The 25,394-nt window shown below is 38.4% G+C and overlaps 1 protein-coding gene and 1 pseudogene across 1 annotated transcript in view; one reads left to right on the top strand and one right to left on the bottom strand.

Moving 5' to 3' along the window:
* Positions 1-25,394, top strand: part of LOC116467287 (uncharacterized) — a 135,144-nt gene that overhangs the window by 18,782 nt on the left and 90,968 nt on the right. The window lies entirely within an intron of this gene.
* LOC131383368 (large ribosomal subunit protein eL18-like) lies at positions 7,386-25,288 on the bottom strand (annotated as a pseudogene).

Here is a 25,394-nt window from a genome sequence, read left to right as displayed (position 1 = left end):
CTAGCTGGCTGTCATTGTTTACTTGAGTGCCCCCCTCCCTCCCAAATTCCTAAGTGGTTACCAAAAAATAAATTAGCTGACACAATTATGCTTCAAACAGAAAAAGTTAATAGTGAAACAAAGAGACTTTTAATTAAGAATTAACCTCTATCCTTTACCTCCTTTAGGCAGAATTGTTAATTTATGCATACCAATAGTCAACTGGCAACTGAAATCTCAAAATGAGGAAAAAGCAAATTTTTACAAGCATTACCTTTACATACATATTTAGATGGAGTTTGGCTTGGTTTTCTTATTCCATTACTAGTCAAATTCACAACTCAAACTTATAGCTCCTTACTTGTTTTAGGGGCTACCTTATTATTAAATGATGTTTGAAAAATACTCAACTTTTTACAACAAAGATAGCAGTTCCACAAATGAAAACAGCAGTAAGTTAGGTCTGTTTGTTTCCTTTGGATAAGTTGTTATAATCCTCAAACTGTACTCAACTATTCAGTTTTTCATAGAAGCACTGCCTGGTTGCACTTCTGAAATCAAAAACAGGAAGTATGCCATATAAATGTCAGTGAAACTAACACTCAGTTCTATGGTTTGATGTTTCTCTTCCCCCTATATTTTCACATTATGTATGATTTTATGTGTACTTAGAATGACATGTAAAGGCAAACAGTAATCTTACCTGATTTGTTTTCTTTGACAGCCTAACACAGTTTTAGGTTGGGTATGGGGGGCATGGAGGAAACCTGTGAAATAACCTAATATTGTAACTTTCATGGAGGGAAAGGAAAGGGCCAAGAAACTGCTGTTAATTTGCCATCGTTAGAAATTGCTTTTATGTATAGGCTGCCCAACTTTATTATTGCCAGAATACAGTATAGATAGAGAAAGAGGGAAGAGTCTTTCAACTATTTGAAAACCTACTACAGAAAAAAACTGTTACACTTTGTCTTATTTTGACACTTAAGCAATTCCTTGAATGTGTTCCACTACCTTAATTCTTTCATGAGACAACTAAGGAGTGGCCTAAATACTGTGAAAATCCAGGATATCCCTGCTTGTTCTCTGTGAAGAAGTAGGAGTCTTCTTATAGTTAATTAATATTTGCAATATAACACCATTCCACAGAAATTTCTATCGAAATTCCAAGAAAATATTTAAACTGACCAGTCCAGAAGTTTTATGTTACTTCAAATATTTCTGGAGAAATGTTACCAACACATAGGGGTCTCTGTAACTTCAAAATGTTTTTCTTTAGGAAACTGTTTCTCTTTAGTTTGTACTTAAATTGAACACTGAAGGAACAATTTACAAAGTCACCTGCTATAGGAGTGAAGTAACAAAAAATAGAGCCTATCTAAACTCCCTTGAAAGACCACACTGACCCAGAAAATGTGGCTTAAAAGACAAAAAGGTACCCCGATTGTTTACTGTTTTTTTTTTTTTTTTTTTTTGCAGCATATGAGGCACTGTTGAGTGGCACATACAATATATATAACATTTGAGCATTATCTTTTGATTGAAAATGCAGAAGAGACAAGGGTGTATGTGAGAAGTAACATAAATAAGGGTAGGTTAATGAAGTGCAAACTATACATAATTGCTAAAGAGATGTGGAAAATAAAGTGATTTAAATCTAGATTGATATTGGGTAGAAGTCTGCTGGAATAGGCAAATCTTTTTTTTTTTTTGGAGACGGAGTTTTGCTCTTTTGCCCAGGCTAGAGTGAAGTGGCGTGATCTCGGCTCACTGCAACCTCTGCCCCCCCGCCGGGCTCAAGTGATTCTCCTGCCTCAGTCTCCCAAGTAGCTGGGATTACAGGCACCTGCCACCACGCCCGGTTAATTTTTGTACTTTTAGTAGAGATGGGGTTTCACTATGTTGAGGCTGGTCTCAAACTCCTGACCTCAGGTGATCCACCTGCCTCAGTCTCCCAAAGTGCCGGGATTACAGGCGTGAGCCACTGCGCCCAGCCGGCAAATCTTATGTAGAATTTTTAAGGAGTGGTGAATTTGGATTGCCAGAGAGAAAAGATAACCATTCATTCATTCATCAAAGGTTTATTGAGTGCTTACTGTGTGCCAGGCACTGTTCTAGAGACATAGCAGCAAACAAAACTGTTATAGAACAGGAACAGGCAGGTCATCTCCCAGATATGACACTTTGATAGGAACACAAAATACAAATAGGAGAGTAGAAAGAGATGAAATACAAAGGGAAAGAGCTGATACTGGGCTTATATTAATATTAAAAGGCCTTACATGCTAGATGTTCTAAATGGGAGAAACATGCTGGAAAGATACTTGGCATGAATGAACTTATGTCCCTATGTTCAGAACAGACTGCTTTCCCTTCTCTGTTGGTTGGCTCTTCTAGCCTCCTAGGAACCTTTATAATCACCAGTATGATCCAATGTAAATACTGCACATATGAAGGTTTCCAGTTGAGGAGTTTGGAAGCAAAAAGGGAAAGAATGGCTGGCAAAGGCTTCAATCTTCTGTCTCCTTTTATCTTCCCAATGGCTAGTAGAAAATACTATCATCAATTTCTTCCTTGCAACAATCTCCCATTTGATATTTGTCTGCATTGTGACTCAATTCCTGAAGGTTCTGTTCTTCATTCCTTTCTGGTAGAATCACTGAAAAGAAAGGAGATTACATTTACATTTGCTTTTTCTAGTCAATCATGTTTTTCTTATTCACCCAGCAACACTTCTCTACAGAGAGTTTGATGAGAAGTATATTATGTTTTATACAGGCTAGTGGGGACATGGGTATGGCAGGATGGGAGGGTAGGGAAAATATCAAGAGGCTGTATAGTACAAGCTTGACATTTAATAGCTTGAATTAAATGGGCAATTTTAAAAATGAAAAGAAACATATCTGCAGTGCCTTACAAAGGAGTAACTATAAGAAGTAACAAGTTTAGTGATCATTTACCTATAGGGAAGAAATAAAATAAAGAAATGAACCTAAGATTGTAAACTTAAAGGTCCAAAAACTTGTGTTGTCACCAATAATAGCCAAGAAATTTGGAAGAAATATCTTGAAGGAAAAAAAATTAAAATGTCAGATCTAAGTGGGATATTACTAGAAGACAGAGGACAAGCTTTCTTGATAAGCTATCTGGCCTGTTGATGTACATGTGAAAGTCATCATCATACAGAAATGGAGTCCAGGCGCAGTGGCTCATGCCTGTAATCCCAGCACTTTGGGAGGTCTTGAGCCCAGGAGTTCGAGACCAGCCTGGGCAACATGGCAAGACCCCATCAATACAAAAAATTTTAAAAAGTTATCCAGGCATGGTGACAAACCCCTGTAGTCCCAGCTACTCTGGAGGCTTAGGCGGGAGGGTCACCTGAGCCCAGGAGTTGGAGGTTGAAGGCCTGCATTCCAGCCTGGGCAACACAACAAGGCCCTGTTTTGTTAAAATAAATAAATAAAAGAAAGAAAAATTGATTGACACTCTATGGACTAATGAGGGAATGGAATGAAGATCAAATGGTTATATATGAACTTTGATTGCAAGATGTTACCAATTTCTGACAAAAAAAAATTGAGTAACATACTGTATGATTCCACATATATCAGTTCTAGAAAATGCAAACTGGTCTATAATGACAGAAAACAGGCCAGTGGCTTCCTGGGGAGAGAGGTAAGAGGAGGCAAGGATTATAAAGAGGCAGGGGGAACTCTTAGGAATGATGGCTATCATCAGTTGTATTTCTTCCTTTCTAACTTGAATGTGGTTTCTTTCTTTTTCTTGACTGATTGCCCTGGTCAGAACCTCTGATGTTGAATGAAAGTGGTCAGAGCAGATATCTTTGTATTATTATTTATCTTAGGGGGAAAGGGAAAGCATGCACTTTTTCATCATTATGCATAAGGCTATCTGTAGGATTTTCATAGATGTCATTTATCTGGTTGAGAAAGTATCCTTCTATTCCTAGTTTGCTAACAGGTTTGTTTTTTTGTTGTTGGTTTTTTTTGTTGGTTTTTTTAAAATCAGGAACAAATATATGATTTTGTCAGATTTTCTGGGTGTTTATTGAGATGATCAGATTTTCTTTTTTAGCTTAATATAGTGACTTACAATGATTAATTTTTTAATTTAAAGCAATGACATATTTTTGGGATAAACCTCATCCGGTAATATTAACTTTCTTATATTTTGTTGGATTTGACTTGTTAAAGTTTAGTTGAGAATTATTACATCCATGTTCAAGAGGGAAACTGGGCTATAGTTTTCTTTTCTTGTAATGGCTTTGTGTGGTTTAGGTATCAGGGTAATGCTGGCCCCCAAAAATAAATTGAGACATATTCCTTCCTCTTCAGTTTTCTGGAAGATTTGTGTATAATTGGTATACACAGTGTTATCCCTAAGTGTTTGGAAGAATCCATCAGTGTTTTATTTGTGAGAATATTTTTAACTATAATTTAATTTTTTAAAAATAGATATATAGTTTTGGAAGTTATTTATTTCTTTTTCTTTTTTTTTTTTTTTTTTTTTTGAGACAGGGTCTCACTCTTTCACCCAGGCTGGAATGCAGTGGCATAATCAGGGCTCAATCTCACAAGCTCAAGCGATCCTCCCGCCTTAGCCCCCCAAGTAGCTGGGACTACAGTCATGCGCCACCACACCCAGCTAATTTTTTTTGTATTTTTAGTAGAGATGGGGTTTCTTCACATTGCCCAGGCTGGTCTCGAGCTCCTGGACTTAAGTGATCTGCCCACCTCAAACTCCCAAAATGCTGGGATTACAGGCGTGAGCCACTGCACCCGGCTCTACTTCTTTTTGAGTAAGCTTTGGTAGTTATGTCTTTCAAGGAATTTGACCATTTCATCTAAGTTGTTGAATTTTATTTGCTTAAGGTTTTTCATAATATTCCCTTGTTATCCTTTAAGTATCTGTAGAATTTGTCATATTTCACCTCTCATTCCTAATATTGGTAATATGTGTCTTCTCTTTTTTTTTTTTTTTCCTGATCAGCCTGGCGAAAGATTTATCAATTTTATTTATCTCAAAGAACCAGGGTTTGGTTTCATTAATACTCTCAATTGATTTTGTTTTCCATTTCATTTATTTCTACTTTGATCTTTATTATTTCTTTTCTTTTATTTCTTTGTGTTTAATTTGTTCTTCTTTTCTAATTTCTTAAGGTAGAAGCTCATTAACTTGAGACCTTTTACATTTTCTAATATAAGCATTTTGCTTATGTCTTCCTACATACTGCTTTAGTGGCATGCCACAAAATTTGATATGCTTTGTTTTTATTTTCATTCAGCTCAAAATGCCTTCTAATTTTACTGCACTCCTATTTTAATCAATGGGTTATGAGAAGGTTATTTAGTAGCATGTTATTTTGTTTCCAAACATTTGGAGATTTTCCAGACAGCTTTCTGTTATTGATTTCAAATTTTAATTCTACTATAGTCAGAAGACATACTCTGCATGATTTGAATCCTTTAAAATTTACTGAGACATGTTTTATGGCCTAAAATAGGGGCAGGCAAACTTCTATAAAGGGTCAGACAGTAAGTATTTTAAACTCTGTGGGCCACATATGATCTTTATCACATATTTTCTTTCTTTTTAAAGAAATCTTTCAAAATGTAAAAACCATTTTTAGTTCATAGACTATACAAAAACAGACTACATTTGGCCTCAGGGCCATAGTTTGCTAACCTCTGGCCTGGAGTATGATCGATTTGGGTAAATGTTTCATGTATATTTTAAAGAGAATATATATTCTATTACAGGTTGAGTATCCCTTATCCAAAATGCTTGGGACCAGAAATGTTTCAGATTTCAAAGTTTTTTGGATTTTCTGAACATTTATATATAAATAATAAGATATCCTGGGAATAGGACCCAATGTATTGGGTCATGTTGGTGCTCAAAAAATTTTGGATTTTGGAGCATTTTGTATTTCAGATTAGGGATGCTCAACCTGTACTGTTAGTTTGGTTACAGTGTTGCTTGAGTTTACTATATCCTTGTAAGTTTCTACTTGTTTTAGCAATCATTTAAAGAGGGGTATTAAAATCTCTGACTATAACTATGGATTTGTCTGTTTCTCCTTGCACTTCTGTCAGTTTTTGATTTACATATTTTGGAGTTTTTTATTATTTGAGACAAAACCATGTAGGATTATTGTATCCTTCTGATTAGCCCTTTTATTATTATAAAATGGCCTTCTTTATTCCTGGTAATATTATTTGCTCTGAAATCTACTTTATTTCATGTTAATATAGCCACACCAGTTTTCTTTTGACTAATGCCAGCATCAGTATGATAATATCTTTTTCCATCCTTTTACCTTTTTTTTTTTTTTTTTTTTTGAGACAGAGTCTCACTCTATTGTCCAGGCTGGAGTACAGTGGCGTGATCACCACTCCCTACAGCCTTGACTTCCTGGGTTCAAGCTATCCTCCCACCTCAGCGTCCCAAGTAGCTGGGACTACAGATGTGCACCACCACACTTGGCTAATTTTTTGTGGAGACAGGATCTCACCATATTGCCCAGGCTGGTCTCAGACTAATGGGCTCAAGTGATCCTCTTGCCTCAACCTCCCAAAGTGCTGGGATTACAGGCATGAGCCACTGTGCCTGGTCATCCTTTTATTCTTAATGTTGTTATGTCTTTGTGTGTAAAATGTGTTTTTCTTTTTTTTTTTTTTTTTTTAGATGGAATCTCATTTTGTCTCCCATGCTGGAGTGCAGTGGCATGATCTCTGCTCACTGCAACCTCTGCCTCCTGCATTCATCCAATTCTTCGACCTCAGCCTCGCAAGTAGCTGGGATTACAGGCGCCCACCACCATGCCTGGCTAATTTTTGTATTTTTAGTAGAGACGAGATTTCGCTATGTTGGCCAGGCTGGTATTGAACTCCTGACTTCCGGTGATCTACCTGCCTTGACCTCCCAAAGTGCTAGGATTAAAGGCGTGAGCCATCACACCCAGCCTAAAATGTGTTTTTTTATTGAGAGTATATAGTTGGATCTTGTTTTTTATTTTCCTTTCCCCCAGCATCCAAAATTTTTTGTTTTGTTTTGTTTTAAGACAGGGTCTCACTCTGTCACCCAGGGTGGAGTGCAGTGGCACGATCATGGCTCACTGCAGCCTTGACTTCCTGGGCTCAAGTGATCCTCCTGCCTCAGCCTCCCAAGTAGCTGGGACTACAGGCATGTACCACCACGCCCAACTTATTTTTTTTTTTTTTGAATTTTTGTATAGAGATGGAGTTTCACTTGTTGCCCAGGCTGGTCTTGAACTCCTAGACTCAAGTGATCTGCCCTCCTTGGCCTCCCAAAGTGCTGGGATTATAGGCATGAGCCACTGCACCCAGGCCAAAATATTTTTAATAAGAGTAGAGGATCCAGGGTTACTTTTTATAGCCTTGGCTGGCCCATCAGCCTCTGATGTGCTTGAACTTCCGGTCCTTGGAGTGGACACAGGACTTAGTGTGGCTGTGCTGGGTTCCCACGGCCTTGCCGAAATGCCAGTACACTTCTTGGCCCTTGTGAGGACCAGAGAGCAGGATGGTGCCACAGCCTTTGAGGGTGTCCAGGGTCAGCTGGTCAAAGGTGAGAATCTTGTCCCCAGCCTTGGGGATTTGGCTGCAGGCCCAACTGCTCATGTGCAGTGCACACACCTTCAGTTTGGGCACCTCCTGAACCCATTATGGTACCCACAACCACAGCTGTTTTGTTTTCCTGGCCAGGAAGCTTCATCTTCCAGATCATCCAGGAAAGAGACAGAGATGGCCATTTGGTGCAACTCATAAATAACCTCTTCACCACAACTTGGTTGAAGGTAGAGTTTCTTCTGGCCAGAAACATATACAGCTTAACCAACAGCCTTTAAGTAGATGTCCTGGCTCTTGGGCTCCTGGTGTTGAACCTTTCAGTCATTGTTGTGGCAGGAGTCAACTTCCGTGATGGTGCCTCCTGTTCATCCAGGTCCAAAAGCAGTCTTGCTTTTTATCTGACAATCTTTGCCTTTTAAGTGGGATATTTAGATAATATGCATTTAATGTGATGGCTGATATGATTACAGTCTATTGCCTTGCCATTTTTCTATTAGTTTCACCACTTATTTGTTCCTTTTTCCACCTTCTTTTGGGTTGAGTATTTTTTTTGTGATTCTATCTTATCTCTTGTTGACTTATTAGCTATAACTGTTTTGTTATTCTACTGCTTGCCCTAGGGCAGTATACATCTTCACCCTACCACAGTCTACCTGATGGTAAAGAGTTATTTGTTTTTGTATGTCTGAACACATTTTTATTTTGCCTTTGTTTTTTGAATGATATTTTGCTGAGGTTAACATTTTTTTCTTTCCGTACTTTATGTTCTACTGTCTCTTCACTTGCAATGTTTCTAATGAGCAATCTGCCGTCAACCTTATCATTGTTACTCTACAACATGTGGCTGCTTTCAATATTTTTTATAATTGGCTTTGAATAATTTGATTATGACATTCCTTGGTGTAGTTTTCTTCTTGTTGAGCTTCTTGGATCTGTGAGTTGATAGTTTTTGTCCAATTTGAAAATTCTGGCCATTACTTTTTCAAATATCCCTTTTGTATCTGCCTCTCCTCTCCTTTGATGCCTCTGATTATGTTTACATAAGGATTCTGTAAGTTTGTCCCATAGCTCACTGATGCTTTTGTCATTCTTTTTTCTCTGTTTCACTTGTGAGTAGTTTCTTTTGCTATATCCTTCAAGTTCACTAACCTTTTCTTCTGCCATGTCTAATCTGCTACAAATACCATTAGTAGATCTCAGATATTGTAGTTTTCATCCCTAGAACTGCATCGAGTTTTTAAAAATGTCTTTCATGTCTCTACTTTCTGAAAATATAGAATATAGCTATAATAACGTTCAATGTCTTTACTAGTTCTAACATCTTTCTCCACTTAAGGTCACTTTCAGATGATTGATTGTTCTCATCACTGTGGATCATTTTTTCTGGCTTCTTTGCGTGCCTGGCAAGGCATTGTGAATTTTATCTGTTGGCTGCTGGATAGTCTTCTGTTCCTCTAAATGTTCCTAAGTTTTTGTCCTGGGATGCAGTTAAGTTGCTTGGAAAAGTTTGATTCTTTGGGTCTTATTCTTGTGATTTGTCAAGGAGTGCTCAGTCTGTAGCTCATTACATAAGGAATAATAATGCAATATAGCTAAATAATATACTTCAAGGCAATCTTTAAGTTTAGACTTAAGTCTAATCTTAAGACTGCAAAAGACTTACTAAATGATCTTAGCAACAAATTTAATCCTCTAATAAAAAACATGAAAATAATAATTTCAGAAAAAAAATTCACTTTCATTAAAAACTGCAAAGCACTCGAAAGAAAAAGTGAGAGGGAGAGAAACTGAGAACAGTGGGTACTTCACAGATTAATTTTGTGAGTAAAGATGACTTTTGTTTAAGAATTGGTCTCTACTGTATGAATGTATTTCATTCTGAGGATAGTGGTTAAAAACAGAGACATTAGGGGCAGACAGACTTGAATGCACATCAGACTTCTCCACACATTATAACTCAACATGTATGAGCCTCAATTATCTCATCTATAAAATGCCATGTTCTTTTACAGAGTAATCTAGAAGAACAAAAACTGTTAATTTCACCAACTAAAATATACAGAAAAAAGGAACTTAACCATTCCCTGATAAGCAAGCAAACTATACATCTAAATTATACATCCAAATATTCTCCCCTTTTCTGGCTCCCTCACAATTTTCAAACGGTTTTGAATGAATCAACAAACATTCACAATTTTAAAAAACACATCTCTAGTGAGACTGTATGATTCAAACCCTATACACATATTATCCATGCTTTTTTCCTTTTGATACAGCTGTTATTCTATCTAGATCAGCTTAATAAAACTTAATTCTAGAGCCCCATAATTTTTCATTTGAATATAAAAGATAATGCTATCTCAAATAGATTCCAATGCTAAAATTAAATTCCATGTAACTCTTTACGTACAGACAGCATACTGTTGAATACAAGCCGTCCAAAGTGAATTAATGCTTGAACCCATAACTGACAACATAAGTCCATTATTCTTGAACAAATCTTACTTGAAAAAATCAGGTTAAATCATTTCCATTCCTAAAGCATGTATTAGCTTTTATGGCCAAATATGACTTTCAAGAAGACAGTGCAAAAGCTACATGAATCCCTTTTGTTTTATTCTACCAATCACCTGTTTCAACATTGTTACGTATTAGCAATTTTTGTTTTGCCTAATAACTGGAACTGAAAGCTTACCAAACAAAATAAACCAGGGTCACTCTGTAACTCTTGACTTGGTTTTAGGTTTTTAAAAAGTGATGCAACTCATAATTAGGTAAGAATATTAGAATACCACTAGACAGGAATCTTCAATAATTAGAAATCAAGAACTTCTGCCAACTCATTTTTGTGACCTACACTCTTTTTTCTACCAACGAAGGCTTCATTTCAGAAGTATTGATTTGCTTATTTTTACTCCAGTTTTTTCATATTCCAGCAGCCTCTTTCATGTATCCTATCTATTCCTTTCTAAAATTCTACTGTTCTGAGCTCTGAGCTTTATGTCCCAAGCTTGAGAAACAACAACAATAAAAACGCTAATAGTCTACTTTGTATCATGAAGAGTACTAAAATATTCTTAACCTTTTAATTCTAAGAACTGGGGTGGTTAGGAGTTACCCCCAAAAAAGGTAGGAAGAAGAAAGGAAAGCTGAAGGGAAGAGAGGGAGGGAGAAAAAAGAGACCGTTCTTAGGATGGCTTAAAGTGGTTTTGTGAGGACAGGTAGGAATAAGTCTTATCCCTTGTTATATGTAACTCTTTTCCTTTTGGTGTCATTGGAAAGACCCTCAACTAGGAGTTAAGAAACCTAGACTTTAGTTCCAATTTTGCTACTGTCTTTCAATGTAATCACCAATCTTCTGAAATGGGACCAGGCACGAAGAACAAAGTTATTACAGCTGGGCCAGGCCACAGTGGCTCACACCTGTAATCCCAGCATTTTGGGAAGCTGAGGCAGGTGGATCACAAAGTCAAGAGATCAAGACCAGCCTGGCCAACATGTTGAAACCCCACCTCTACTAAAAATACAAAAATTAGCTGGGCGTGGTGGCATGCACCTGTAGTCCCAGCTACTCGGGAGGCTGAGGCAGGAGAATCACTTGAACCCAGGAGGCACAGGTTGCAGTGAGCTGAGATAGCACCACTGCACTCTAGCCTTACGACAGAGCAAGACTCCATCTCAAAAAAAAAAAAAATTTATTACACCTGAGAGGGTTTACAAGTCTCTGGAGTCATAATGCATGGATAGTTGAAAAGTTGATACTCTTTGGAAAGGTGGGGCTATGGCCCTAGCCAGCACATGAAATCATTCTCTTTATTTGTACAATAAGATTGTCTCATGGCATTAATAATGATGAAGTATGCATGATTACTAGAGCAAATATAATATAAAAGGATACTTCTAAATTTTTACTCTGTGAATTTCACAGTTTCTGTGACACTCACATTTGAAGAGGGTGAACATCAATCAGTCTACTCCTTGACATACACTACTATAAATAGCCTTGGCTAAACCGTAAAAGACAAATGAAGGCCGGGTATGGTGGTTCACGCCTGTAATCCCAGCACTTTGGGAGGCCGAGGCAGGTGAATCACCCGAGGTCAGGAGTTCAAGATCAGCCTGGCCAACATGGCAAAACCCCATCTCTAATAAAATACAAAAATTAGCCAGGCATGGTGGCACGCACCTGTAATCCCAGCTATTCGGGAGGCTGAGGCATGAGAATTGCTTGAACCTGGGAGGCAGAGGTTGCAGTGAGCTGAGATCATGCCACTGCACTCCAGCCTGGGTGACAGAGCAAGACTTCGTATCAAAATTGCCAAAGTTAAGGGGATCAACCTCCCTCAGAGATTTTGAAAAAATGTATAATCATTGTATTTTACTAAATATAGGAACATTATGGTATATAACACTACATTTACATTAAATTTAAGACAAAACATGAAGCTAAAAAGAATTCTAGCTTGGGACCAAGTTTTTAAGGCAATTGTTCACTCCTCTCTGCTATTAACCACACTTTTGTGGAAAAGTTTGAGGTAGAGTGACTTTGATGACTATTCAAGATTGGTATATTAATACCTCTACTAGTTACAAAGATGAATGGTGGTGATGGTTACAACATAATGGATGTATTTAATACCACTGAACTGTACACTTAAAAATGGTTAAGTTGATAAACTTCATGAGTATTTTGCCACAGTTTTAAAATTTATGGGAAAATAACCTCTACTAAAGTTCAATATTATCAACAAATATAGACTATTGTAAGAGGTTTTTATTTAATTTGAATATGCATTTCTAAATTGACTACTATATCCTGTATTCAGCTCATGAATCATCTCTTACTGTGCTCATGAAAACTATACTTGATTCCAAGTTTTAAAAATACTCATCATTCTTTTTGTGAAGAAGGACCTGTGATTAACAGTTTTCACTTTTGTGGCTGTCAGCATGCCTGCATCAGTCAATACCTGCAACAGTGTCCATTGTCCAGGATTCCAATCCTGGATGGAATGCACATAAACAAACCTGTTAGAAATGGCCCTAAAATAAAGATAAATAGGATCTCTATGAAGCCCCTACTAGAAAATCTACTTCTAAGAATCCTAAGAAAATAAGTAAGGTAAAAATTTAGCCATTATGCTGGGCGTGGTGGCACACACCTGTAATCCCAGCACTTTGGGAGGCTGAGGCGGGCAGATCACCCGAGGTGGGCAGATCACCCAAGATCAGAAGTTTAAGACCAGCCTGGCCAACATGGTGAAACCCCATCTCTACTAAAAATACAAAAATTAGCCGGGCGTGGTGGCACGCACCTATAATCCCCACACTTTGGGATGCCAAGGCGGGCAGATCACCTGAAGTCAGAGGTTCAAGACCAGCCTGTCCAACATGGTGAAATCCCGTCTCTACTAAAAATACAAAAATTAGCCGGGCATGATGGCATGCGCCTGTAGTCCCAGCTACTCGGGAGGCTGAGGCAGCAGAATTGCTTGAACCTGGGAGGCAGAGGTTGCAGTGAGCCAAGATTGTGCCATTATACTCCAGCCTGGGCGACAAGAATGAAACTCTGTCTAAAAAAAAAAAAATAGCTATTAGGTTTTTCGTTTTACCAGTTGAAGAAACTTGGGTGGAATCAACATAAATGCCCCAAAATAAGGAACTGCTTAAATTATACTACATCTTTATAGTCCATAAGAAAATACTTATTTAGACGTTAAAGTATACAACTGAATATTGCTAGGAAAAAAAATATATGAACAACAAACAGATTTAAGCAAAAAGTTTAATAACAAAGGGTGTTGGGGGTAGGTATTTCTGGCTGATGGGATTATTTTTTCCTACATCCTGCTTATTTGTATTTTCTCTAATATCAATTGCTTATAATAAGAAAAAAACCTAAAGTTTTCTGAAATACTTACTCAACATGAGTTTATCATTCACTTATTAATTCAACAAATATTTGCATTTGTTAGATTAATTCAGACATAGTCCTTACCCTCATGTCTCTTAATTTACGAGGAAAAAAAAGGCATGATGAAACAATCTTGGGAATTTTTTACCCCCTTTCTTTCATTCTTATTAATTACCTAGTCATTCCATTTTGTTGAGGACTCTGGCCCTTTGCTGACAGTATCTGCCTCCCCTGCATTTTCTGCCATCACCTCCCACTTCAGTGTCCGTATGGAAAACCCATTGAAAAACTATGAACTCTGACTCCATAAAACCACTTCATTCAGTAATCCATACCCAAGGCTACACCCTCTATCTTCTGATAACCAAGAAATTATTCTACAGCCTTAGAGTCCAATATATTGATCTCTGACTACAACTACTTATCCTTGCAGGTTTTTACTCTATTACTCCCTAAATACCTGCTTTCTTACCTAATTTTGATACCCATTCCTCAACTATTCTCATTTCTTCAAACTACAATCTCCCACATGCTTCATGTCTTTTCCTATCCAGCCTAGGTTCTCAGGTACATCACCCTCTTCTGCTAACAACCTTCCTCCCTTGTTAATTCCCTCTCCCATTACCTAGAGTATATATTTTGTACCATTTTACTTCAACTCAAACTTGCTACTTCAGCTCTACCCTTATCTCTTTTATGACTCCTTTATCAGAAAAAAAAAAAAAAACTAAAACTATTAGCTATGAACTCCCTCAACTTCCTGCTCTAGATTTACAAGTTATACATAAAACCATCTTACCTGTTCCCTTCTAGTCTCAGAGGAAAAGGTATCCTTTCTCTTTTCTGGGTTAATTCCTTTACCTGCACCCTTATCTCCTACTAGATCTCACTATACTTTATCCTTTCTAATTTCTCCTCTCTGATGACTCTGTCCCCATACTTTATAAAAATGTTAAGCTCTCTTCTCTTGTAGATCTCCTACTCTATTCTGTAACCTCCTCCCTAAAATTATCATCTTTTGTTTTTAAGAAAATGTCAAGAGCCTTGAAATAATACGCATTTATTGTAACCATTCCTTTTTTTTTTTTGAGACAGGGGTTCGCTTTTGTTGCCCAGGCTGGAGTGCAATGCCGCGATCTCGGCTCACCACAACCTCTGCCTCCCGGGTTCAAGCAATTCTTCTGCCTCAGCCTCTTGAGTAGCTGGGATTACAGGCATGTGTCACCATGCCCAGCTAATTTTGTATTTTTAGTAGAGACGGGGTTTCTTCATGTTGGTCAGACTTGTTTCAAACTCCCGACCTCAGGTGATCTGCCTGCCTGGGACTCCCAAAGTGCTGGGATTACAGGCAAGAGCCACCGCACCTGGCCCCTTTCCCTATTTTAATATACTTTTCAACTCAACACAAACAGAATTCTGCCACCATTGTTTCATTGAAAGTGTTCTGGCAAACATTACTAATGACAGAACTGCCAAATCCTTTTATCTTTTTCAGTTTACTTGGCCCGTCTTTACCTTCTGACACTCCTGACTTCTTTCCTTTTGAAACCTCTCTACCACTGGCTCCTTTAACTCTGAGCTCTGTTGGTGTTCCTGTCCCTCTCTTAGCCATTCCTTCTCAGTCTTTTGCTGCTTCCTCTTACTTTGCCCATTTACTAATTTTGGTTCTCATTTCCTCTATGTTTAGTCTCTATGAGCAGTGGCATCCATTTCCCTCATAATCTGAACTACCACCTATTTAGTGATATCCATTTCCAGCCCAGGCCTTTCTCCTAGGCCTCAGTCGTGTATATTGAGCTCCTTACTGAACTTCCCTACTTAGGTATCCCATGAGTGCTTAATCTTTCATATTCAAAATTTCCTCACTGGACTTGTCATCTCCCTCTCCTGTCCCAGCGTTCCATCCCACACCTATAAACATACACACACACACACACACACACACACACACACACACACACACATTCTCTCTCTCTCTCTCTCTCTCTCAAAAGCCATGAGCCTCCTCCACTCGTCCCTGTCCTGGTTAATGATACCACCATTGTACTCTACAACCAGGCCAGGGACCAGGAAGGCATAACAGATTTTTCCCTCATCTTCTATCCCAGCCATCACTACCCTAGTCCAAAAACTCATGATTTCTCACCATGACTATAAAACCACACAAAAATACTTCCATTTAAATAACAATAATAAAGAGCATTTTTACAACATTCCCCCTAGTATTTCAATTATGAAATGACAACAGATTACCTTATTAGCAAACCATGAAGGCTATACAGAAACATATATAGCTTACACTATTCGCAGCATTTAAAACCCTTGTTTATCCCAGTACCTAATACTGTTTTCAGCACATGGCAGCTTGTTGCTTATCAGTTCACTTCTGAATAAAGTGTATGTGGTATATTTAAAGATATCCATAATAATTATTAAGCTGCATGTTAAGCAGTCCGGCGGTCAATAATATGATATATAACAAAATACAATTATTACACCTTGTTAGTTCACCAGAATCTCTTTAAAACGCACCACCCACACATACCCATAAATCAGGAAGTAGAACTGCTATAAATGAGTTTCCATTCACTCCCACCCTACTGTCATGGATAATACTTAACCTATTTATGCTCCCTCAGTTTCTAACCATCCCTCACCCCAAAATGATGAAAGTAAATACACCCTCATGGCCCCCTTAGAGTAAAAATAGTGTATCCTTAGGTGCAGAGGGACTTTGCCTCTCTAAGTCTTTCCTACTTTGCTCTCTGATGACTGAAAGATGAAACCTTCTGTCCCACAAGATATCAAACTGTAATTTTCCTGAAGAGAAACAAAGTACAGTATTCAATAAGGCTAAATGGATGAAATTCAATCATGCTAATATACATAAAAGACAAACACGGAGCCTTCTTTGGTCAACTGGGAAAGGAGATGAGGAGAGAAGTATATTGTTAAGAGGCCTTCAGAAGCAATGCCTTCCAATCATTCCTGATTTTTTTCTCAGTTTTATTTAATGCACATGTATTTTATAATTAGGGGAGAAAATGTTCAAAAGCAAGTCCACAAGTCTAGTTTGAAGGGCAAATAAGCTAGGTGCAGTGGCTCATGCCTATAATCCCAGCACTTTGGGAGGCTGAGGCAGGAGGATCACTGGAGATCAGGAGTTTGAGACCAGCCTGGCCAACATGGAGAAACCCTGTCTGTACTAAAAATACAAAAAAAAAAAAAAATTAGCTGGGCATGGTGGCTTGCGCCTGTAATTCCATCTACTTGGGAAGCTGAGGAACGAGAATTGCTTGAACCGGGGAGGCAAAGGTTGCAGTGAGCTGAGATCACGCCCCTGCACTCCAGCCTGCATGATACAGCAACAGTCTGTCTAAAAAAATTGTAATAATAATTTTAAAAAGGCAAATGAAAGCTATGTACAAAGTAAATTACATCAAGTGGTTTAAAAGAAACCTTGAACTTAATTTAACTGTATATACTAACATTTTTTACATCTAAAAGCTTAAACTTTAGGAATTTCAATTTTCTATAAAAGAAATTTAACGAGCATAAATAAAGGTAGAGGGAGAATTGTTAGATTCAGTCATACGCTATAAAAATTTCTTATCAGGAAAGGGTTTTACACCTACTATATTAGTAGTCTTGCAATTTATTAAAAGTATTGCAGTTTGGTCATGTCAGCTTTGGGTTGTTTTGCCAATGGCATAAACATCTAATTATTAAAAAACAAAAAACAAAACCTCCATGCTGATAAAAATACATCCTCCAATAAGGGGGGAAAAGTTCTTTGATTAAATACATATGATATTTTTAAAATTACGTAAACAGGCCGGGTGCGGTGGCTCAAGCCTGTAATCCCAGCACTTTGGGAGGCCGAGGCGGGTGGATCACGAGGTCAGGAGATCGAGACCATCCTGGCTAACAAGGTGAAACCCCGTCTCTACTAAAAATACAAAAAAATTAGCCGGGCGTGTTGGCGGGCGCCCGTAGTCCCAGCTACTTGGGAGGCTGAGGCAGGAGAATGGCGTGAACCTGGGAGGCGGAGCTTGCAGTGAGTCAAGATCGCGCCACTGCACTCCAGCCTGGGGGACAGGGCAAGACTCCATCTCAAAAAAAAAAAAAAAAAAAAATTACGTAAACAGTTTGTATATACTGTCCCAAGTTCACTCGGTCAAAAGTTAACAGTATGGGGTCATCAAGTAAATTAAACATTAACAGCAAAAATTAAAGGACTTAAATTAAAAACACAAGGTCTAATCCTATTATGAAAAAAATAAGGAAAAAGTATTCCCATAAGAGTTATAAACTGCTCACCTATTTAAAATAAATTACTTCTTCAGAGCTGCCTTAAAAGGTTAATTTATTTTAAACATATAAGAATTTCCTAGTCAAAAGGGATTTGTACTATAAGAAATACATTTTATATATTAAGAATAGAAATGTAGTATGAGGCTCAACTGTCTTAGACAACTGATCACACATCCTCAGTCATATCTCCTACAGACCAGAGTCTCAATTTTACTCCGGTTTATTAAAAATAAATAAGACATGAATGTAATAGATTCCTGGTTCCCTATCCTCCACAACTTCCAGTTCATCCCAACTCAATAAAGTCTCTGAGAAAGTCATAAGTTGTAATTTTTAAGTTTTTTACTCCTGTAGTTTATGTTAAAACTTTTAAAACTTTCTTTTGATACATTCCCAATACATCCATTTCCATTATTTATGAGTCCTTGTTATGATCTAAAATTGTTCTCCAAATACAAGAATTGTAATGGATAGGACAAAAAGTTAATACCCACCCATGGTATATTTCAGACTATATATAGTATATATATGTAATTAATACCATTCTGGGTGTCACTGTTTGAGAGGGGCCTTGTTAAACAAGAATAACCAGAAGAAGGAAACCAAGATGGTGAAGGGTTTAAGAGCATAAAACAATTAAAGACACATTAAAGAAGCCATTAAAGGATGTTTGGGAGTGGGAATTCCACTGTCATCATGATTCAAAAAAATAATGATCATATTTAAAGGGTTATTTTAAGTAGGTGAGAATAAATTTGTTCTCAGTAGCCTCAGGGGACACTTAGACAATGGGTGGCAGTAAGAAGAGACATATTTTAAGTCTTAAGATTCTATGATTTCAATCCTGAATAGGCTAAATTTCCTTTATTAAGCTCTTACAAAGTATGTATTATTTCAAAAGCAATGTTTCAAAACACCATATTTAATATCTCATTTAAGGCCAACATTTTAACATTAATTTTAGAAAGAAGATTAACAAAAACAAATGGGTTTATCCCTTTCCAGGAATCCTTACTGGTAGGTGAAAAAAAAAGTTCATACTTCCCAGCCGGGTGCAGTGGCTCACGCCACTTTGGGAAGGCAAGGCGAGCGGATCACCTGAGGCCAGGAGTTCAAGACCAGCCTGGCCAACATGGCGAAACCCCATCTCTACTAAAAATACAAAAATTAGCTGCCTGGTGATACATGTTGTACCAGCTACTTGGGAGGCTGCAGCAGGAGAACTGCTTGAACCCAGGAGGCAGAGGTTGCAGTGAGCCAAGATCACACCACTGTACTCCAGCCTGGACAACAAAGTGAGACTCTGTCTCAAAAAAAAAAAAACAAAAAAGGTCATACTTCCCCAATAAATGTTGACAATTATTAGTCGTAAATGAATTTTAGTTTAGTTCCATGATTTGTGGCCAAGAATATTGTAAGCAAAATAACTCCTCATACAGGAAAAAAAATCTTAACTCAGTATCTTCAGAGAATCAAAGTTGAAAATGCTATTATGAATCTGTTCTAACCACGTCTAGAAATTGGAGCTCTAAACCACGTAAATTTCCCAAAGCAAGTACATTTCCTGATGTGTGTATAAATTTTCCTCCATGTAACTAATATTGGTATCCTTTAAAAAAAAATCACAAAAAGTTTCTTGCTCATAAAACATTTATAGATAATTAAGTACCTGTATTGATCTTCCATTAAAATAATCTACCCAACTGCAAAATAAATCTGTTTCTAAACAGTTTATTCTCTTAAGCTGATACCTAAGTAATTAAAGCATATAGTTATATACTGTTTAAATAACCTCTAAGGAGAATTTTCTAATTGTTTTTAATCTGTCAATTAGCTACAGGGAAAAGAAATTATCCAAGATACTTGACAGAACAAAGATATTGTCAACATAACTGTAAATCAAAAGGTTGCATTTTATAAAGGGCATGTAGGTGGGTAAATTTTTGGGAAAAGCTCATCACATTCTTACCAAGAAATTTCAGTAAATCTTGTGTAGGAATATAATTTCAGTAGTAGATAAGATGCTATATCTAATTAAATAGTTGTCCATCTTGAGGCCTGACATTTCACAGACCTTTAAAAAAGATAAAGAAGTACTTTTTATGGATTTGTTAAGCAAAAAAGTACAGAACAGCCCAGGCAACATGACGAAACCCCACCTCTACCAAAAAATACAAAAAATTAGGTGGGTGTGGTGGCGGGAACCTGTGGTCCCAGCTACTCGGGAGGCTGAGGTGGGAGGATCACTTGAGCCCAGGAGACAAAGGTTAAAGTGAGTGGAGATCACTCCACTGAACTCCAGCCTAGGAGACAGAGACCCCATCTCAAGAAAAAAAAAAAAAGAAAAATACCTAGGTGGTATTAAAAAATGTATACACACACACACACACACACACACACACACACTTAATTACTACCATAACCACACATCAACACACATACAAAATGACTGTTCACATCCTTTGTTTCCTCATGCCATAAAATTACCATAAACAAATTACCATAAACTTAGTGGCTTAAAACAACAGAAATGTATTATCTTACAGTTCTGGAGGTCGGAAATTCAAAATGGGTCTTAGCAGGCTAAAATAGAGATGTAGGCATGGCTGCGTTCCTAAAGTCTGTTTTCTTGCCTTTTACAGCTTCTAGAGCTCATAAACTATTCTTTGGCTCATGGCCTCCTTCCACCTTCAGAGTCAGCAATGGCTTTCTCACATCTCATCATTGATACAGATTCTTCTGCTTCCCCTTTACACACTTAAAAGACCATGTAATTAGGCCTCCTCAGGTGATCCAGAATAATCTATTTTCAGATCATCTGAGTAGCAACCCTAATTTTTATCTGCAACTTGAATTATCTCTCACCATGTAACGTAACATATTCACAAATCCCAGAGAGATTAGGACATATACATCTGTGGACATCTTTGGTAGGCCATTATTCTGCCTACCATATGTATGAATAATTTTTCCTTTACTTTTCTTCAGGAACTCCATGGACCATCATCCACCTCTGAAATATATGCAAACTATACACATATATGCGTGATTCTAGAGAAAGGGTCTATAACTTTCAACAAATTTTCAAAGTTTAAGAATCACTGAGCTGGGTGCAGTGGCACTTGCCTACAGTCCCTGCTACTTGTAAGGCTGAACGGACAATCACCTGAGTCCAGGAGTTCGAAACCAGCCTGGGTAATATAGAGAGACCCTGTCTCTTAAAAAAACAAAAATCACTGGACTAGCTGATAGAACACCAATGTTCCTTAAAATAATAGTTTGGCAGTGTCAACAATGCAAAATTTTAGACTAGCTTTTTGATATGTATATTTTTAACTATAATCATAAAACCTTGATATGGGTTGAAAGTTTTTTTCTTGTATTTTTCCTCTGTGTGTTTTTATAGACTGTGTATATGGAGAGAGAGAGAAGAAAACTCACCCATGTACAAGAGCAAGCAAATGATACAGATGTTCTTTGAACTCTTTTTAATATTGTAACTTTTTGTCAATTTGAAATTATTTCCAAAAAAAGTTGTATTTTTTAAATTACGTCCATCTCAGAGAAACAAGACCAACACGAAAATAAAAGGAAGTTGAAAACCCTGCTAAGTTTTGGTTTTTTTTTTTTTTTTTTTCGAGACAGAGTCTTGCTCAGTGGCCCAGGCTGGAGTGCAGTGGCGCAATCTCGGCTCACTGCAAGCTCCGCCTCCCAAGTTCACACCATTCTCCTGCCTCAGCCTCCCAAGTAGCTGGGACTACAGGCGCCCGCCACCACGCCCAGCTAATTTTTTTGTCTTTTTAGTAGAGACGGGGTTTCACCATGTTAGCCAGGATGGTCTCGATCTCCTGACCTCGTGATCTGCCTGCCTCGGCCTCCCAAAGTGCTGGGATTACAGGCGTGAGCCACTGCGCCCGGCCTGCATTCTTTCTTTTTTTTTTTTTTTTTGAGACGGAGTCTTGCTCTATCACCCAGGCTGGAGTGCAGTGGCGCGATCTCGGCTCACTGCAAGCTCCGCCTCCCGGGTTCACGCCATTCTCCTGCCTCAGCCTCTCCAAGTAGCTGGGACTACAGGCGCCCGCCACCACGCCCGGCTAATTTTTTTTTTGTATTTTTAGTAGAGACGGGGTTTCACCGTGGTCTCGATCTCCTGACCTCGTGATCCGCCCGCCTCGGCCTCCCAAAGTGCTGGGATTACAAGCGTGAGCCACCGCGCCCGGCCTCTTTCTTGAAAGATGAACAGACCTATAGCTTTCACGGTTTTATCTAAGTTAATATGTTGAAGCCAACATTGCATCAATTGTAGCTTACTCATTATAAACTTCAGCAGGAGGGAAAAAAAGCATAGAAATTACAAGACCTCTGTTCTTCACACTACCCATATTTACCATCCATTAGCTGGTGATTGCATTTCAGTTTCCAGGAGCAAAACCCCAGATTTTAAATTATGACTTCAGTTCTACTCTTATTGACAAGTAAAGAGGGGTATGCAGAGACACAAACTAACTGTGAGTGGAAAGGGGTGGGGGAGGGATGATTAACTCTTGACTGTATTGAAGAAAGCAAGCTGACACTTCTGCCCTAATTGAGCACCTAAGTAATTGAGTTCTTTCTTCTTATAAAGTACATTACTTTGTAGGGTATTAAAGTTCCAGGCAGGAATTCTTACTAGTTTTAACCCACGAATTTGATGGTCTGAAGTAAAAGCACTTTTCCCGTTTTTTCTTTGAAATTTAACTCAGGAATTTGCACCCCCTTGTGGTCAAACATAAAATTCTTAGTTTTCAAAAGACCGTTTTTTACAATCGAGCTCTCTGTTCAGGCATAGGAACTACTGTATGTTAGTTGATTTTGTTTTCTCCCATTTTAGCAAATCAAGAAGCTTTCATGAAAGAATTTTTCTTAAATAAGACTTTAAACACAATTGGACTTAAATCTTCTAAAAGTGACTTACACATAAACTTCAGTTTCTACAAAATAGAGATAATTGCATCCACTTAATGAGTTACATGATGATTCGATGGAAAAATGCATGTACATGCTTAGCTCAGTGTCTGACACATATTAGGTCTTCAATAAATGTTATCATTTATCATCATCACTTTAGAATTCTCTTGACAGATTATATCTAGAAGGGGACTAAGATAAAAAATTCTACAGTGAGGAAACCAGATTGTGCTACTTACCTATTTGTAAGTTCTAGTACAATTTTACAGATGTCTCCCAAATATACCACTTATCCAGACCGCCCCTAGCTGATTGTCCCCACAGGTACATTATATTTTTAAAGTACAAACAATATGTGGTTATCCCTGAATGCTAGAAATTTGGATGATTTTTACTTTATATGTATTTTAGATGGGCCTGGGTTTTTTAACTTTTTAACAATCAGAAAAAGCACTAAATCTATTCCATTTCCAGGTATTATTCTTATGAGATGGTTAAATAAATTAACATCCTTATTTGCCTAACAGGGATCGTTATTCATATTTGGGAAAAATCATTTGTCAGTTTGATTTATCATTTTAAGGAGCTCTTGAATAAGAATGCTAACCCCGCCCAGCGCGGTGGCTCACGCCTGTAAATCCCAGCACTTTGGGAGGCAAAGGCAGACAGATCACGAGGTCAGGAGTTCGAGACCAGCCTGACCAACATGGTCAAACCTCGTCTCTACTAAAAATACAAAAATTAGCCGGGCGTGGTGGCGCGCGCCTGTAATCCCAGCTACATGGGAGGCTGAGGCAGGAGAACTGCTTGAACCCGGGAGGCGGAGGTTGCAGTGATCCAACCAGCCTGGGCAACAGAGTGAGGCTCCCTCTCAGAAAAAAAAAAAAAAAAAAAAGTGCTGACCCCTAATGGCACTAACTGTAGTTTGATTTTTAAACAACCATTAAAGAAGCCAGTTTAAAAGATCAATGACTGATTGACAATAACAAACATTTACTAATATGCCAAGCACTGTTGAAATTCCTTTAATACGTTAGCTCATTTACATCCTTACAACAATCCAATGAGGTATTAATAGTACTTGTTTTACAAAAGGTCCAACAGATAATTTACCCAACGAGGCACAGCTAGTAAGTAGTGGAGCTGTGATTCAAACCCAGGCAGCTCGGTTCCAGAGTCGGCCCACTTAAGTAGTGCACAAAAGTACCAGAGATTAAGTAGTGTATTTATACTACTCTGCCACGTTACTTCTTGCTGATCTCAAATTGCTAAAATCCATTTCTTTTCCAATACACTTCAATAATGCAAACCATGCTACCCTTCTCCCACTTCCTTATTGGTACTTCAGGCACTTTCATATCTACGGTCTTATTTAACATTCACAATGAAGGTTTTAAAATATTTACAACTTTATTATCGTTAATTGTCCTATCAGAGTGCCCATTTTTTTTGAAGGTAGACAGGTTCGCCTAGATATGGTGCTTCTACTTACCAGTTCTAAGACTTTGGGGCAGATTTCTTAATCTGAGCCTCAGGTGTCCTCATCTGTAAAGTGAAGATAATACCTACTTCATAAGGTTGTTGTGAGCAATAAACACGATTAATTCGTAAATCATTTATTTAGCACAGTGCCCAGCACACAGTCAATACGTGGTAGCTGTCAGTTTACCAGTGCGTTGCACAACAGAAACTCGTCTTTGCTGGATTCAGTTCACTTACCACGCCATTAAAAAAAAAATCATCCTAAGTGACACAGAAAAACTGCCCATTCCTATCACAAAAAGTTTATGAACAAGTTAAGACGGTAAGAGAAACTGCGCCTTCGCAACAGGCAGCTTAGGACCGGGAAGAAGGGCTTCAGCAAACTTAATCATTAATTGTAGGCGGGCGCGCGCGCGCGCACACACACACACACACACACACACACACACACACACACCGTTGAGGAAGGAGACCACGCCTCCTGTGTGGGCTCAGGTTGGATCGTACAGCGTGGTAAAGAACTCCAGGGCTGCTGAATCTGACAGATGTGGATTCATCCACTTCTGTGCCACCTGTGCTGTCTTGGGCAAATTACTTAACGTCTCTGAGCCTAGGTCTCCTGGTCTTCAAAATGAGAGCAGTAATAGTTCCTACCTTTTAAAGTTGTTCCGAGGCTTAAGTGCGATAACCCCTGTAAAGCGCTGGCGAACGGCAAGAGCTCTACACGCCGGCAGGGCCGTTTTAAATGCACGTGTATCCATATACAAGGTCTCATTGATACATTCCGTTGTTTGGAGTTTAGACACTGGCTGTAAGACGTTTTTCTTTTCTCCTAAGCTGGACCCGTATTTGTTTATCTCCAACGTAAACTAAATGCCTGTGGGCTGATAGCTGTAAGAGGACCCTCGGCCCCACAGCCTCTACGTTCGCTTCACCTCGGCGGCTTTGCAAAAGCGCTACACGCACGCGCAAGAAGCAAGAGGACTGCAACCGAAGAAGCAAAGGGAGAGCCGTGCACGACGATGATTCTGCGCATGTGCATGGCGGGAGGAGGGGGAGGGTTGGAGTTTGCGCATGCGTAAAAATCTCGGGAAAGCAAGAGAAGGGGGGTTAAGAGGCGGTATTGACAGCTGTGGAGGCAGCCCGCG

Source organism: Hylobates moloch, unplaced genomic scaffold (assembly GCF_009828535.3).
Source record: "Hylobates moloch isolate HMO894 unplaced genomic scaffold, HMol_V3 SCAFFOLD_4, whole genome shotgun sequence".
Lineage (NCBI taxonomy): Eukaryota > Metazoa > Chordata > Mammalia > Primates > Hylobatidae > Hylobates > Hylobates moloch.
This window is presented reverse-complemented; position numbering and strand designations above follow the sequence as displayed.